Source organism: Schistocerca serialis, chromosome 10 (genome assembly GCF_023864345.2).
Source record: "Schistocerca serialis cubense isolate TAMUIC-IGC-003099 chromosome 10, iqSchSeri2.2, whole genome shotgun sequence".
NCBI lineage: Eukaryota > Metazoa > Arthropoda > Insecta > Orthoptera > Acrididae > Schistocerca > Schistocerca serialis.
In genome coordinates, this window is record NC_064647.1 from 4,254,594 (window position 1) to 4,269,237 (window position 14,644).

The window sequence follows — 14,644 nt, forward strand, 5'->3', positions numbered from 1 at the left end:
CCGATGTATTGAATCTCGACGCAATTTGAGTGTTCCATCGGCATTAGGAGGCCCTGAACGTTGCAATTAACTATCATTTTTGCGTCGGATTAGATAATCTAAACTCACAGGAGAACGACCATAAGGTGCCCGAGGCAGCAATAGACCCATGGAGACAAGTCGGCTGGAGGCCGATGTATTGAATCTCGACGCAATTTGAGTGTTCCATCGTCATTACAAGGCCCTGAACGTTGCAATTAACTATCATTTTTGCGTCGGATTCGAAAATCTAGACTCACAGGAGAACGACCATAAGGTGCCCGAGGCAGCAATATACCCTTGGAGACAAGTCGGCTGGAGGTCGATGTATTGAATCTCGACGCAATTTGATTGTTCCATCGGCATTAGGAGGCCCTGAACGTTACAATTAACTATCATTTTTGCGTCGGATTCGATAAACTAAACTCACAGGAGAACGACCATAAGCTGCCCGAGGCAGCAACAGACCCTTGGAGACAAGTCGGCTGGAGGACGATGTATTGGATCGCGACGCAATTTGAGTGTTCCATCGTCATTAGGAGGCCCTGAATGTTACAATTAACTATCAGTTTTTCGTCGGATTCGAAAATCTAGACTCACAGCAGACGAACCATTTGGTGCCCGAGGCAGCAAAATCCCTTTGGAGACAAATCGGCTGGAGGACGATGTATTGAATCCCGACGCAATTTGAGTCTTCTCTCGTCATTAGGAGGCGCTGAACGTTACAATTCACTATCATTTTTGCGTCGGATTCGAAAATCTAGACTCACAGGAGAAGGATCATATTGTGCCCGAGACAGCAATATCCCCTTGGAGACAAGTCGGCTGGAGGACGATGTATTGAATCTCGACGCAATTTGAGTGTCCCATCGTCATTAGGAGGCCCTAAACGTTACAATTACCTATCATTTTTGCGTCGGATTCGATAATCTAAACTCACAGGGGAACGTGCATACGGTGCCGACCCTTGGTGACAAGTCGGTTGGATGACGATGTATTGGATCGCGACGCAAAATGAGTGTTCCATCGTCATTAGGAGGCCCCGAAAGTTACAATTAACTATCAGTTTTTCGTCGGATTCGAAAATCTAAACTCACAGGAGAACGACCTTAAGGTGCCCGAGGCAGCAATAGACCGTTGGAGACAAGTCGGCTGGAGGCCGATGTATTGAATCTCGACGCAATTTGAGTGTTCCATCGTCATTACAAGGCCCTGAACCTTACAATTAACCTTCAGTTTCGCGTCGGATTCGAAAATCTACTCACAGGAGAAGTTCATACGGTGCTCGAGACAGCAATATACCCCTTGGAGACAAGTCGGCTGGAGGACGATGTATTGGATCGCGACGCAATTTGAGTGTTCCATCGTCATTAGGAGGCCCTGAATGTTACAATTAACTATCAGTTTTTCGTCGGATTCGAAAATCTAGACTCACAGCAGACGAACCATTTGGTGCCCGAGGCAGCAATATCCCCTTGGAGACAAATCGGCTGGAGGACAATGTAATGAATCCCGACGCAATTTGAGTCTTCTATCGTCATTAGGAGGCGCTGAACGTTACAATTAACTATCATTTTTGCGTCGGATTCGAAAATCTAGACTCACAGGAGAACGACCATAAGGTGCCCGAGGCAACAATAGACCCTTGGAGACAAGTCGGCTGGAGGCCGATGTATTGAATCTCGACGCAATTTGAGTGTTCCATCGGCATTAGGAGGCCCTGAACGTTAAAATTAACTATCATTTTTGCGTCGGATTCGATAATCTAAACTCACAGGAGAACGACCATAAGGTGCCCGAGGCAGCAACAGACCCTTGGAGACAAGTCGGCTGGAGGCCGATGTATTGAATCTCGACGCAATTTGAGTGTTCCATCGTCATTAGAAGGCCCTGAACGTTACAATTAACTATCATTTTTGCGTCGGATTCGAAAATCTAGACTCACAGGAGAACGACCGTAAGGTGCCCGAGGCAGCAAAAGACCCCTGGTGACAAGTCGGCTGGAGGCCGATGTATTGAATCTCGACGCAATTTGAGTGTTCCATCGTCATTAGGAGGCCCTAAACGTTACAATTAACTATCATTTTTGCGTCGGATTCGATAATCTAAACTCACAGGAGAACGACCATAAGGTGCCCGAGGCAGCATCGCCCTTGGAGACAAGTCGGCGGGAGGCCGATGTATTGAATCTCGACGCAATTTGAGTGTTCCATCGTCATTACATGGCCCTGAACGTTACAATTAACTATCATTTTTGCGTCGGATTCGAAAATCTAGACTCACAGGAGAACGACCGTAAGGTGCCCGAGGCAGCAATAGACCCTTGGAGACAAGTCGGCTGGTGGCCGATGTATTGAATCTCGACGCAATTTGAGTGTTCCATCGGCATTAGGAGGCCCTGAACGTTGCAATTAACTATCATTTTTGCGTCGGATTCGATAATCTAAACTCACAGGAGAACGACCATAAGGTGCCCGAGGCAGCAATAGACCCATGGAGACAAGTCGGCTGGAGGCCGATGTATTGAATCTCGACGCAATTTGAGTGTTCCATCGTCATTACAAGGCCCTGAACGTTACAATTAACTATCATTTTTGCGTCGGATTCGAAAATCTAGACTCACAGGAGAACGACCATAAGGTGCCCGAGGCAGCAATATACCCTTGGAGACAAGTCGGCTGGAGGTCGATGTATTGAATCTCGACGCAATTTGATTGTTCCATCGGCATTAGGAGGCCCTGAACGTTACAATTAACTATCATTTTTGCGTCGGATTCGATAATCTAAACTCACAGGAGAACGACCATAAGCTGCCCGAGGCAGCAACAGACCCTTGGAGACAAGTCGGCTGGAGGACGATGTATTGAATCTCGACGCAATTTGAGTGTTCCATCGTCATTACAAGGCCCTGAACGTTACAATTAACTATCATTTTTGCGTCGGATTCGAAAATCTAGACTCACAGGAGAACGACCATAAGGTGCCCGAGGCAGCAATAGACCCTTGGAGACAAGTCGGCTAGAGGCCGATGTATTGAATCTCGACGCAATTTGAGTGTTCCATCGGCATTAGGAGGCCCTGAACGTTACAATTAACTATCATTTTTGCGTCGGATTCGAAAATCTAGACTTACAAGATAACGACCATAAAGTGCCCGAGGCAGCATTAGATCCTTGGAGACAAGTCGGCTGGAGGACGATGTATTGGATCGCGACGCAATTTGAGTGTTCCATCGTCATTAGGAGGCCCTGAATGTTACAATTAACTATCAGTTTTTCGTCGGATTCGAAAATCTAGACTCACAGCAGACGAACCATTTGGTGCCCGAGGAAGCAAAATCCCTTTGGAGACAAATCGGCTGGAGGACTATGTATTGAATCCCGACGCAATTTGAGTCTTCTATCGTCATTAGGAGGCGCTGAACGTTACAATTCACTATCATTTTTGCGTCGGATTCGAAAATCTAGACTCACAGGAGAAGGATCATATTGTGCCCGAGACAGCAATATCCCCTTGGAGACAAGTCGGCTGGAGGACGATGTATTGAATCTCGACGCAATTTGAGTGTCCCATCGTCATTACAAGGCCCTAAACGTTACAATTAACTATCATTTTTGCGTCGGATTCGATAATCTAAACTCACAGGAGAACGACCATAAGGTGCCCGAGGCAGCAACACCCTTGGACACAAGTCGGCGGGAGGCCGATGTATTGAATCTCGACGCAGTTTGAGTGTTCCGTCGTCATTACATGGCCCTGAACGTTACAATTAACTATCATTTTTGCGTCGTATTCGATAATCTAGACTCACAGGAGAACGACCATAAGGTGCCCGAGGCAGCAATAGACCCTTGCAGACAAGTCGGCTGGTGGCCGATGTATTGAATCTCGACGCAATTTGAGTGTTCCATCGGCATTAGGAGGCCCTGAACGTTACAATTAACTATCATTTTTGCGTCGGATTCGTTAATCTAAACTCACAGGAGAACGACCATAAGGTGCCCGAGGCAGCTATAGACCCATGGAGACAAGTCGGCTGGAGGCCGATGTATTGAATCTCGACGCAATTTGAGTGTTCCATCGTCATTACAAGGCCCTGAACGTTACAATTAACTGTCATTTTTGCGTCGGATTCGAAAATCTAGACTCACAGGAGAACGACCATAAGGTGCCCGAGGCAGCAATAGACCCTTGGAGACAAGTCGGCTGGAGGACGATGTATTGGATCGCGACGCAATTTGAGTCTTCTATCGTCATTAGGAGGCGCTGAACGTTACAATTCACTATCATTTTTGCGTCGGATTCGAAAATCTAGACTCACAGGAGAAGGACCATGTGGTGCCCGAGACAGCGATATCCCCTTGGAGACAAGTCGGCTGGAGGCCGATGTATTGAATCTCGACGCAATTTGAGTGTTCCATCGTCATTACAAGGCCCTGAACGTTACAATTAACTATCATTTTTGCGTCGGATTCGAAAATCTAGACTCACAGGAGAACGACCATAAGGTGCCCGAGGCAGCAATAAACCCTTGGAGACAAGTCGGCTGGAGGCCGATGTATTGAATCTCGACGCAATTTGAGAGTTCCATCGTCATTAGGCGGCCCTGAACGTTACAATTAACTATCATTTTTGCGTCGGATTCGAAAATCTAGACTTACAAGAGAACGACCATAAAGTGCCCGAGGCAGCATTAGACCCTTGGAGAGAAGTCGGCTGGAGGACGATGTATTGGATCGCGACGCAATTTGAGTGTCCCATCGTCATTAGGAGGCCCTGAATGTTACAATTAACTATCAGTATTTCGTCGGATTCGAAAATCTAGACTCACAGCAGACGAACCATTTGGTGCCCGAGGCAGCAATATCCCCTTGGAGACAAATCTGCTGGAGGACGATGTATTGAATCCCGACGCAATTTGAGTCTTCTATCGTCATTAGGAGGCGCTGAACGTTACAATTCACTATCATTTTTGCGTCGGATTCGAAAATCTAGACTCACAGGAGAAGGATCATATTGTGCCCGAGACAGCAATATTCCCTTGGAGACAAGTCGGCTGGATGACGATGTATTGAATCTCGACGCAATTTGAGTGTCCCATCGTCATTAGGAGGCCCTAAACGTTACAATTAACTATCAGTTTTTCGTCGGATTCGAAAATCTAAACTCACAGGAGAAAGACCTTAAGGTGCCCGAGGCAGCAATAGACCGTTGGAGACAAGTCGGCTGGAGGCCGATGTATTGAATCTCGACGCAATTTGAGTTTTCCATCGTCATTACAAGGCCCTGAACCTTACAATTAACTATCAGTTTCGCGTCGGATTCGAAAATCTACTCACAGGAGAAGTTCATACGGTGCTCGAGACAGCAATATACCCCTTGGAGACAAGTCGGCTGGAGGACGATGTATTGGATCGCGACGCAATTTGAGTGTTCCATCATTAGGAGGCCCTGAATGTTACAATTAACTATCAGTTTTTCGTCGGATTCGAAAATCTAGACTCACAGCAGACGAACCATTTGGTGCCCGAGGCAGCAATATCCCCTTGGAGACAAATCGGCTGGAGGACGATTGAATCCCGACGCAATTTGAGTCTTCTATCGTCATTAGGAGGCGCTGAACGTTACAATTCACTATCATTTTTGCGTCGGATTCGAAAATCTAGACTGACAGGAGAACGACCATAAGGTGCCCGAGGCAGCAATAGACCCTTGGAGACAAGTCGGCTGGAGGCCGATGTAATAAATCTCGACGCAATTTGAGTGTTCCATCGTCATTAGAAGGCCCTGAACGTTACAATTAACTATCATTTTTGCGTCGGATTCGAAAATCTAGACTCACAGGAGAACGACCGTAAGGTGCCCGAGGCAGCAATAGACCCCTGGTGACAAGTCGGCTGGAGGCCGATGTATTGAATCTCGACGCAATTTGAGTGTTCCATCGTCATTAGAAGGCCCTGAACGTTACAATTAACTATCATTTTTGCGTTGGATACGAAAATCTAGACTCACAGGAGAACGGACATAAGGTGCCCGAGGCAGCAATAGACCCTTGGAGACAAGTCGGCAGGAGGACGATGTATTGAATCTCGACGCATTTTGAGTGTTCCATCGTCATTCGGAGGCCCTAAACGTTACAATTAACTATCATTTTTGCGTCGGATTCGATAATCTAAACTCACAGGAGAACGACCATAAGGTGCCCAAGGCAGCATTAGACCCTTGGAGACAAGTCGGCTGGAGGACGATGTATTGAATCTCGACGCAATTTGAGTGTCCCATTGTCATTACAAGGCCCTAAACGTTACAATTAACTATCATTTTTGCGTCGGATTTGATAATCTAAACTCACAGGAGAACGACCATAAGGTGCCCGAGGCAGCATCACCTTTGGAGACAAGTCGGCGGGAGGCCGATGTATTGAATCTCGACGCTATTTGAGTGTTCCATCGTCATTACATGGCCCTGAACGTTACAATTAACTATCATTTTTGCGGCGGATTCGAAAATCTAGACTCACAGGAGAACGACCGTAAGGTGCCCGAGGCAGCAATAGACCCTTGGAGACAAGTCGGCTGGTGGCCGATGTATTGAATCTCGACGAAATTTGAGTGTTCCATCGGCATTAGGAGGCAGTGAACGTTGCAATTAACTATCATTTTTGCGTCGGATTCGATAATCTAAACTCACAGGAGAACGACCATAAGGTGCCCGAGGCAGCAATAGACCGATGGGCACAAGTCGGCTGGAGGCCGATCTATTGAATCTCGACGCAATTTGAGTGTTCCATCGTCATTACAAGGCCCTGAACGTAACAATTAACTATCATTTTTGCGTCGGATTCGAAAATCTCGACTCACAGGAGAACGACCATAAGGTGCCCGAGGCAGCAATAGACCCTTGGAGACAAGTCGGCTGGAGGCCGATGTATTGAATCTCGACGCAATTTGAGTGTTCCATCGGCATTAGGAGGCCGTTAACGTTACAATTAACTATCATTTTTGCGTCGGATTCGAAAATCTAGACTTACAAGAGAACGACCATAAAGTGCCCGAGGCAGCATTAGATCCTTGGAGACAAGTCGGCTGGAGGACGATGTATTGGATCGCGACGCAATTTGAGTGTTCCATCGTCATTAGGAGGCCCTGAATGTTACAATTAACTATCAGTTTTTCGTCGGATTCGAAAATCTAGACTCACAGCAGACGAACCATTTGGTGCCCGAGGCAGCAAAATCCCTTTGGAGACAAATCGGCTGGAGGACGATGTATTGAATCCCGACGCAATTTGAGTCTTCTATCGTCATTAGGAGGCGCTTAACGTTACAATTCACTATCATTTTTGCGTCGGATTCGAAAATCTAGACTCACAGGAGAAGGATCATATTGTGCCCGAGACAGCAATATCCCCTTGGAGACAAGTCGGCTGGAGGACGATGTATTGAATCTCGACGCAATTTGAGTGTCCCATCGTCATTACAAGGCCCTAAACGTTACAATTAACTATCATTTTTGCGTCGGATTCGATAATCTAAACTCACAGGAGAACGACCATAAGGTGCCCGAGGCAGCAACACCCTTGGACAAAAGTCGGCGGGAGGCTGATGTATTGAATCTCGACGCAGTTTGAGTGTTCCATCGTCATTACATGGCCCTGAACGTTACAATTAACTATCATTTTTGCGTCGGATTCGAAAATCTAGACTCACAGGAGAACGACCATAAGGTGCCCGAGGCAGCAATAGACCCTTGGAGACAAGTCGGCTGGTGGCCGATGTATTGAATCTCGACGCAATTTGAGTGTTCCATCGGCATTAGGAGGCCCTGAACGTTACAATTAACTATCATTTTTGCGTCGGATTCGTTAATCTAAACTCACAGGAGAACGACCACAAGGTGCCCGAGGCAGCAATAGACCCATGGAGACAAGTCGGCTGGAGGCCGATGTATTGAATCTCGACGCAATTTGAGTGTTCCATCGTCATTACAAGGCCCTGAACGTTACAATTAACTATCATTTTTGCGTCGGATTCGAAAATCTAGACTCACAGGAGAACGACCATAAGGTGCCAGAGGCAGCAATAGACCCTTGGAGACAAGTCGGCTGGAGGACGATTTATTGGATCGCGACGCAATTTGAGTCCTCTATCGTCATTAGGAGGCGCTGAACGTTACAATTCACTATCATTTTTGCGTCGGATTCGAAAATCTAGACCCACAGGAGAAGGATCATGTGGTGCCCGAGACAGCAATATCCCCTTGGAGACAAGTCGGCTGGAGGCCGATGTATTGAATCTCGACGCAATTTGAGTGTTCCATCGTCATTACAAGGCCCTGAACGTTACAATTAACTATCATTTTTGCGTCGGATTCGAAAATCTAAACTCACAGGAGAACGACCATAAGGTGCCCGAGGCAGCAATAGACCCTTGGAGACAAGTCGGCTGGAGGCCGATGTATTGAATCTCGCCGCAATTTGAGAGTTCCATCGTCATTAGGCGGCCCTGAACGTTACAATTAACTATCACTTATGCGTCGGATTCGAAAATCTAGACTTACAAGAGAACGACCATAAAGTGCCCGAGGCAGCATTAGACCCTTGGAGAGAAGTCGGCTGGAGGACGATGTATTGGATCGCGACGCAATTTGAGTGTTCCATCATTAGGAGGCCCTGAATGTTACAATTAACTATCAGTTTTTCGTCGGATTCGAAAATCTAGACTCACAGCAGACGAACCATTTGGTGCCCGAGGCAGCAATATCCCCTTGGAGACAAATCGGCTGGAGGACGATTGAATCCCGACGCAATTTGAGTCTTCTATCGTCATTAGGAGGCGCTGAACGTTACAATTCACTATCATTTTTGCGTCGGATTCGAAAATCTAGACTGACAGGAGAACGACCATAAGGTGCCCGAGGCAGCAATAGACCCTTGGAGACAAGTCGGCTGGAGGCCGATGTATTGAATCTCGACGCAATTTGAGTGTTCCATCGGCATTAGGAGGCCCTGAACGTTAAAATTAACTATCATTTTTGCGTCTAATTCGATAATCTAAACTCACAGGAGAACGACCATAAGGTGCCCGAGGCAGCAACAGACCCTTGGAGACAAGTCGGCTGGATGCCGATGTAATAAATCTCGACGCAATTTGAGTGTTCCATCGTCATTAGAAGGCCCTGAACGTTACAATTAACTATCATTTTTGCGTCGGATTCGAAAATCTAGACTCACAGGAGAACGACCGTAAGGTGCCCGAGGCAGCAATAGACCCCTGGTGACAAGTCGGCTGGAGGCCGATGTATTGAATCTCGACGCAATTTGAGTGTTCCATCGTCATTAGAAGGCCCTGAACGTTACAATTAACTATCATTTTTGCGTTGGATACGAAAATCTAGACTCACAGGAGAACGACCATAAGGTGCCCGAGGCAGCAATAGACCCTTGGAGACAAGTCGGCAGGAGGACGATGTATTGAATCTCGACGCATTTTGAGTGTTCCATCGTCATTCGGAGGCCCTAAACGTTACAATTAACTATCATTTTTGCGTCGGATTCGATAATCTAAACTCACAGGAGAACGACCATAAGGTGCCCAAGGCAGCATTAGACCCTTGGAGACAAGTCGGCTGGAGGACGATGTATTGAATCTCGACGCAATTTGAGTGTCCCATTGTCATTACAAGGCCCTAAACGTTACAATTAACTATCATCTTTGCGTCGGATTTGATAATCTAAACTCACAGGAGAACGACCATAAGGTGCCCGAGGCAGCATCACCTTTGGAGACAAGTCGGCGGGAGGCCGATGTATTGAATCTCGACGCTATTTGAGTGTTCCATCGTCATTACATGGCCCTGAACGTTACAATTAACTATCATTTTTGCGGCGGATTCGAAAATCTAGACTCACAGGAGAACGACCGTAAGGTGCCCGAGGCAGCAATAGACCCTTGGAGACAAGTCGGCTGGTGGCCGATGTATTGAATCTCGACGAAATTTGAGTGTTCCATCGGCATTAGGAGGCAGTGAACGTTGCAATTAACTATCATTTTTGCGTCGGATTCGATAATCTAAACTCACAGGAGAACGACCATAAGGTGCCCGAGGCAGCAATAGACCGATGGACACAAGTCGGCTGGAGGCCGATCTATTGAATCTCGACGCAATTTGAGTGTTCCATCGTCATTACAAGGCCCTGAACGTAACAATTAACTATCATTTTTGCGTCGGATTCGAAAATCTAGACTCACAGGAGAACGACCATAAGGTGCCCGAGGCAGCAATAGACCCTTGGAGACAAGTCGGCTGGAGGCCGATGTATTGAATCTCGACGCAATTTGAGTGTTCCATCGGCATTAGGAGGCCCTTAACGTTACAATTAACTATCATTTTTGCGTCGGATTCGAAAATCTAGACTTACAAGAGAACGACCATAAAGTGCCCGAGGCAGCATTAGATCCTTGGAGACAAGTCGGCTGGAGGACGATGTATTGGATCGCGACGCAATTTGAGTGTTCCATCGTCATTAGGAGGCCCTGAATGTTACAATTAACTATCAGTTTTTCGTCGGATTCGAAAATCTAGACTCACAGCAGACGAACCATTTGGTGCCCGAGGCAGCAAAATCCCTTTGGAGACAAATCGGCTGGAGGACGATGTATTGATTCCCGACGCAATTTGAGTCTTCTATCGTCATTAGGAGGCGCTTAACGTTACAATTCACTATCATTTTTGCGTCGGATTCGAAAATCTAGACTCACAGGAGAAGGATCATATTGTGCCCGAGACAGCAATATCCCCTTGGAGACAAGTCGGCTGGAGGACGATGTATTGAATCTCGACGCAATTTGAGTGTCCCATCGTCATTACAAGGCCCTAAACGTTACAATTAACTATCATTTTTGCGTCGGATTCGATAATCTAAACTCACAGGAGAACGACCATAAGGTGCCCGAGGCAGCAACACCCTTGGACAAAAGTCGGCGGGAGGCTGATGTATTGAATCTCGACGCAGTTTGAGTGTTCCATCGTCATTACATGGCCCTGAACGTTACAATTAACTATCATTTTTGCGTCGGATTCGTTAATCTAGACTCACAGGAGAACGACCATAAGGTGCCCGAGGCAGCAATAGACCCTTGGAGACAAGTCGGCTGGTGGCCGATGTATTGAATCTCGACGCAATTTGAGTGTTCCATCGGCATTAGGAGGCCCTGAACGTTACAATTAACTATCATTTTTGCGTCGGATTCGTTAATCTAAACTCACAGGAGAACGACCATAAGGTGCCCGAGGCAGCAATAGACCCATGGAGACAAGTCGGCTGGAGGCCGATGTATTGAATCTCGACGCAATTTGAGTGTTCCATCGTCATTACAAGGCCCTGAACGTTACAATTAACTATCATTTTTGCGTCGGATTCGAAAATCTAGACTCACAGGAGAACGACCATAAGGTGCCAGAGGCAGCAATAGACCCTTGGAGACAAGTCGGCTGGAGGACGATTTATTGGATCGCGACGCAATTTGAGTCCTCTATCGTCATTAGGAGGCGCTGAACGTTACAATTCACTATCATTTTTGCGTCGGATTCGAAAATCTAGACTCACAGGAGAAGGACCATGTGGTGCCCGAGACAGCAATATCCCCTTGGAGACAAGTCGGCTGGAGGCCGATGTATTGAATCTCGACGCAATTTGAGTGTTCCATCGTCATTACAAGGCCCTGAACGTTACAATTAACTATCATTTTTGCGTCGGATTCGAAAATCTAAACTCACAGGAGAACGACCATAAGGTGCCCGAGGCAGCAATAGACCCTTGGAGACAAGTCGGCTGGAGGCCGATGTATTGAATCTCGCCGCAATTTGAGAGTTCCATCGTCATTAGGCGGCCCTGAACGTTACAATTAACTATCACTTATGCGTCGGATTCGAAAATCTAGACTTACAAGAGAACGACCATAAAGTGCCCGAGGCAGCATTAGACCCTTGGAGAGAAGTCGGCTGGAGGACGATGTATTGGATCGCGACGCAATTTGAGTGTTCCATCGTCATTAGGAGGCCCTGAATGTTACAATTAACTATCAGTATTTCGTCGGATTCGAAAATCTAGACTCACAGCAGACGAACCATTTGGTGCCCGAGGCAGCAATATCCCCTTGGAGACAAATCGGCTGGAGGACGATGTATTGAATCCCGACGCAATTTGAGTCTTCTATCGTCATTAGGAGGCGCTGAACGTTACTATTCACTATCATTTTTGCGTCGGATTCGAAAATGTAGACTCACAGGAGAAGGATCATATTGTGCCCGAGACAGCAATATTCCCTTGGAGACAAGTCGGCTGGATGACGATGTATTGAATCTCGACGCAATTTGAGTATCCCATCGTCATTAGGAGGCCCTAAACGTTACAATTAACTATCATTTTTGCGTCGGATTCGATAATCTAAACTCACAGGGGAACGTGCATACGGTGCCGACCCTTGGAGACAAGTCGTTTGGAGGACGATGTATTGGATCGCGACGCAAAATGAGTGTTCCATCGTCATTAGGAGGCCCCGAAAGTTACAATTAACTATCAGTTTTTCGTCGGATTCGAAAATCTAAACTCACAGGAGAACGACCTTAAGGTGCCCGAGGCAGCAATAGACCGTTGGAGACAAGTCGGCTGGAGGCCGATGTATTGAATCTCGACGCAATTTGAGTGTTCCATCGCCATTACAAGGCCCTGAACGTTACAATTAACTATCATTTTTGCGTCGGATTCGAAAATCTAGAATCACAGGAGAACGACCATAAGGTGCCCGAGGCAGCAATAGACCCTTGGAGACAAGTCGGCTGGAGGACGATATATTTGATCGCGACGCAATTTGAGTCTTCTATCGTCATTAGGAGGCGCCGAACGTTACAATTCACTATCATTTTTGCGTCGGATTCGAAAATCTAGACTCACAGGAGAAGGACCATGTGGTGCCCGAGGCAGCGATATCCCCTTGGAGACAAGTCGGCTGGAGGCCGATGTATTGAATCTCGACGCAATTTGAGTGTTCCATCGTCATTACAAGGCCCTGAACGTTACAATTAACTATCATTTTTGCGTCGGATTCGAAAATCTAGACTCACAAGAGAACGACCATAAGGTGCCCGAGGCAGCAATAAACCCTTGGAGACAAGTCGGCTGGAGGCCGATGTATTGAATCTCGACACAATTTGAGTGTTCCATCGGCATTAGGAGGCCCTGAACGTTATAATTAACTATCATTTTTGCGACGGATTCGATAATCTAAACACATAGGAGAACGACCATAAGGTGCCCGAGGCAGCAATAGACCCTTGGAGACAAGTCGGCTGGAGGCCGATGTATTGAATCTCGACGCAATTTGAGTGTTCCATCGTCATTAGAAGGCCCTGATCGTTACAATTAACTATCATTTTTGCGTCGGATTCGAAAATCAAGACTCACCGGAGAACGACCATAAGGTGCCCGAGGCAGCAATAGACCCTTGGAGACAAGACGGCTGGAGGACGATGTATTGAATCTCGACGCAATTTGAGTGTTCCATCGGCATTAGGAGGCCCTGAATGTTACAATTAACTATCAGTTTTTCGTCGGATTCGAAAATCTAGACTCACAGCAGACGAACCATTTGGTGCCCGAGGCAGCAATATCCCCTTGGAGACAAATCGGCTGGAGGACGATGTATTGAATCTCGACGCAATTTGAGTGTTGCATCGTCATTACAAGGCCCTGAACCTTAGAATTAACTATCAGTTTCCCGTCGGATTCGAAAATCTACTCACAGGAGAAGTTCATACGGTGCTCGAGACAGCAATATACCCCTTGGAGACAAGTCGGCTGGAGGCCGATGTATTGAATCTCGACGCAATTTGAGTGTTCCATCGGCATTAGGAGGCCCTGAACGTTACAATTAACTATCATTTTTGCGTCGGATTCGATAATCTAAACTCACAGGAGAACGACCATAAGCTGCCCGAGGCAGCAACAGACCCTCGGAGACAAGTCGGCTGGAGAACGATGTATTGAATCTCGACGCAATTTGAGTATTCCACCGCCATTACAAGGCCCTGAACGTTACAATTAACTATCATTTTTGCGTCGGATTCGAAAATCTAGAATCACAGGAGAACGACCATAAGGTGCCCGAGGCAGCAATAGACCCTTGGAGACAAGTCGGCTGGAGGACGATATATTTGATCGCGACGCAATTTGAGTCTTCTATCGTCATTAGGAGGCGCCGAACGTTACAATTCACTATCATTTTTGCGTCGGATTCGAAAATCTAGACTCACAGGAGAAGGACCATGTGGTGCCCGAGGCAGCGATATCCCCTTGGAGACAAGTCGGCTGGAGGCCGATGTATTGAATCTCGACGCAATTTGAGTGTTCCATCGTCATTACAAGGCCCTGAACTTTACAATTAACTATCATTTTTGCGTCGGATTCGAAAATCTAGACTCACAAGAGAACGACCATAAGGTGCCCGAGGCAGCAGTAAACCCTTGGAGATAAGTCGGCTGGAGGCCGATGTATTGAATCTCGACACAATTTGAGTGTTCCATCGGCATTAGGAGGCCCCGAACGTTATAATTAACTATCATTTTTG